Below are 4011 nucleotides of genomic sequence, written 5' to 3'. Positions count from 1 at the left end.
ATGTTTGAGTGTTTGCCTATCGCTTCCGCCTCTTGTACAGATATATTTTTCCTCTTACCATCCATCCTTTTCTAGGAGGGGAAATGTAGTTTATATACTTGTCAATTAGGGTTAGAAGACTGATTTTTCTGACCTTAGGCTGACCTAGATACATTATTTTCCAAATTGCAAACTTAAAGACCCGATGCCCAACAAGAGACCGAGCCCAAAATAGGGCCAGGGACCAGGGCACTGGGCACCATGGTCCCACCTCCCGGGACAATAGGGTGCAAGGAGGATCAGGCCAAGGTGCAGAAAAGATGTAGTTTTTGATGTCACAAACAGGTTTCGGGGTCTCCATTCAAGTTCAGTGTTGCGTCGCCACCGTGAAGACCCAAATGCAATCGAAATTGCAAGTGTCACAATTTTAGGATGCTGCAGTAAGAATAGTACATCAAATCAACTCAGGAAAGCATGGGCCTCACTAGAGTAGCGAAAATATGACCCAATAAAAAATCTCCCCAAGCTATGTGGGGTTCGTATCAAGTGTCCTAGATGAAATGGATCCAACCCTCATGAGAACTTCAAACTTTTATGCAAAACTAAGGTGACTACATCGACTGCTATTAGCCAAGTAATTCCCAAATTAATATAAAAAAGTTATGACTTGGGAATGATAGAAAAGGTTGATGAAACAATCTTGTGTCTGACAAGGACCATCAATAAGATGTTGCCAAAATGAGGGATAGAGAAACCACCATGTGTTCTCTAGTTTGCTCAACATTTTTATATGCAAACCTATGCCAACCATTCAAGAATAGAGTCTCCTCTATGATGACACTCACTCTACATGATGGGTCAACTATTACACCTATGATAGTTTGACCATTAAATTTAGCGGGGATGTATAGAGAACCAAGCTCTCCACAATACGCGGAATCTAGAGGGGTGAATGATAATGACATGTGAGACACCTTCCCCTTTTGGCTAGGAGGCAAACAAATAGGAGTGATGGTAGCCATGTTCATAATAAGACCATCATCTGAAGGAGGCTCCGACGCAGAAATAAATTTTGTCGAATGTAGGTGAAATGAATTGGTGTAGATCTATAAATCACTATTGATCTTATCAATAAACTTGTTTTACTTATGCTTTTTCTCACCAACTTTAATCCAACCATTTTTGATGTGGTCTTGGACAATATTTCAAAAATGATAACATCGCTCAGTATCATGACCAGGTACACAATGGTGATGAAATTCTTTTGACCCATCATATCAATGTAGATAGGGTTTGTTATCAGACAATGGTCTAACCACGGCAAGGGTAATCAGATTATTCTGTTGTGATCCCTGTGTAGCAGCAAACAAAGGAACAAACACAACATTAGCTACAACTTTGTTCTTTATAGACCCTTTTAAGGATGTGCCTGTGAAAGACCCAACACGAGGGTTCTAAGTAGAATATTTGAACTGCTTCATGGTGTGCTGGTAGTTTGTGAGTGTAGAAAACATATTGGAAAAGTTATGATAACGATCAAGAGACAACTTCTACCTCAATGTCAGTTGCGAATTGCTAATGAACGTCCTCAAGAAATCACTATCTGGGTTGGCAAAGGGGATCCTGGTAGAGATTGACTGATATCTCAAGATAAATTTTTTGACTTTTTTGTTGGGTTTTTTGTTACAATGAACAAGGTCACTGATATTCACCTTTTTGCCAATGTTAGCCTAAATTAGTTTAACACATAGATCTATAAGTTGATCTAATATACAGATGGAATGATCTGGCAAGGAGATATACCACTCTAATGTACTTCTCTTAAGGGACCACGAGAATAGTTTAAGCAATACAAAATCCAAGTTGCGGTAATGACTAAACATGGTCATAAAAGAGTAAATGTGCACATTAGGTTCCCTATCACTATTGAACCTGTTGAAATTCAATGATTGTATCGTAGGATGAAGGATAGTGTTCAGGATAGTGATGTCAAGGGGACTCTTCCTATAGTATGCATGTATAGATGTTTGAATAGAAGCAAAGGCCAAGTTTGTAAGTTGTGTTCTATAACTATCCCACGTTATGTAAGACAGTGTTCAAGACACAACTAGAGGGTGGAGGAGTTAGAGGTGTGCCATATATGCCACCACCTCCATGAATACCCCCAAGAGGACTAATGCCACTACAAGATGTAGTACAAGTACTGACCATAGGGATATGTGTTGTGATAGAGGGAAAGATCAATCTACTAGACATACCCATGTAATCCAAGGGAGTGGATGAGGCATCGATGCTAGGAAAAGTAGAATCCACCATATTCATATTCAACCCCGATATGTCAACGTCGATCAAAGAACCAGGGGAGTCAAAGTGGTTGTCATGAGGGGGTGCATCTGCCGAGGGTACATGACTTTTAACAATCATGGCCAATAACCTCAACATCTCTAAGCCTTTCTTATCTAAGATGGGCATGTCTCTTTAAATGTTAATCACATTCCCATCTCGAGGGAGGATATACTCCTGATTAAAGGAACCCTTCTTTAAAATCTCTTAAGGCTCTCCACTAGAGAAGGAATCCAATCAAAGTAAATAGTGACAACAAGGTCATGGTCAATGACAAGAGGAGAAGGCAATAGAGAGTTAATCGGGGTGTCAGTCTGAGAGCTAACAGATGACTAGTCTCCCATGAAAGGAATCTGGAGAGGATGAGAGGTGAAATGCTTGTTTGGGTGAGGTAGAGGATTTTTTATCATTGCACTAGGTAGAGGAGGACTACAACGATTAGGATGGAAACTCCATCTAGATGTCCTCTTGACTATGACTGCTATGGAAGTATGGGTTGTAAATCTTATAAACAAGCCTCACAACAATCAGAACACACTATAGGGACACAGAGAGCTTCATCTTCTAATAAACAATTCTAAATGTAAATATAAAGAAAAACAAATACAAATGCTAAAAATGGAGATGGAAGATATGGTCTCTTTTTTATTAGATTTTAGATATATGCAACGAACTAAAAGATAAATACATGATACAAAAAATAAAATAGCTTCACGAAAGGTTCACCAAAATTTAGTGGAGGAAATTTGTTACCTCAAGGATGATGGATCCTAGACAACAAATTGACCCTCTAGTACCTCTTCTATACTGGCAAGAAGGGTGAGTCAAGGGATACCAAATAAAAAAGATAGGCTAACACAAGATAGAAAGAGCCCCTAGACAACCCTAACAAGTCTCTATGGAAAAGATAAGTGTGTGTATCTAAGACTACAGCATGACAACGTCATGTACGGACATAAATAAAGAGTTGTATAGGACACTAAATGTCTGTATGGATGCACAAAAGGTAAAATAACTGAAAGATGTAAAAAATGCAGATATAAGAAATAAAATAAAAGGATGGAGGGTAAGGCAAAAGATGAACACACAAGAGGTCCAAGCTATGAGGCCTCCTACTAAGTGAGCTCCTCATGAACACAAACTTGCACAAATACAAAGGAGGAAAATGTTGGGGTTTGTGTTTTGGAGTTTCTACCTCTATGGATAACCCAGTAAATTCAGATAGAAAAGGTAGATAATTAAGGATAGAAAATAAATAATAAGAGATGAACGAAATATAGATTAAAGGAGAATGTATAAAACAATATGAGAGAGAGAGAGATCAAAAGAGATAACTCCCCCATGAATCTCAAAATAAGATTCTTTGAAAATGTTGTGTGTTCTCTAATCTTGCAACAATGGCAGACTTATCAAAACCAATTAATATTGCTTAAGAAGATTGCCAATAGCTTTTTTCTACAAGAAATAATCTAGAATCCTTAGAAATGCATTATATGGGAGAGATATACGCCCTAGAAGGAAAATGGATGTTGATGGGTGCATGTAGAGGTGTTTGGATTTCTTCTAGGTGTAAGTGAAACACTCAAATGGCCACCTATGGACTGTCAGATTCACAAGACACTAACACATAGCATGACAAGTTAGCAGAGTTGGTAAGATTCTAGTATAGAGATGATGGAGAGATCTAGG

The sequence above is a fragment of the Cryptomeria japonica genome, chromosome 9 (genome assembly GCF_030272615.1).
Source record: "Cryptomeria japonica chromosome 9, Sugi_1.0, whole genome shotgun sequence".
NCBI classification, from domain to species: Eukaryota; Viridiplantae; Streptophyta; class Pinopsida; order Cupressales; family Cupressaceae; genus Cryptomeria; species Cryptomeria japonica.
The sequence above is the reverse complement of the archived record's forward strand: the minus strand, read 5'-3'. Positions refer to the sequence as shown.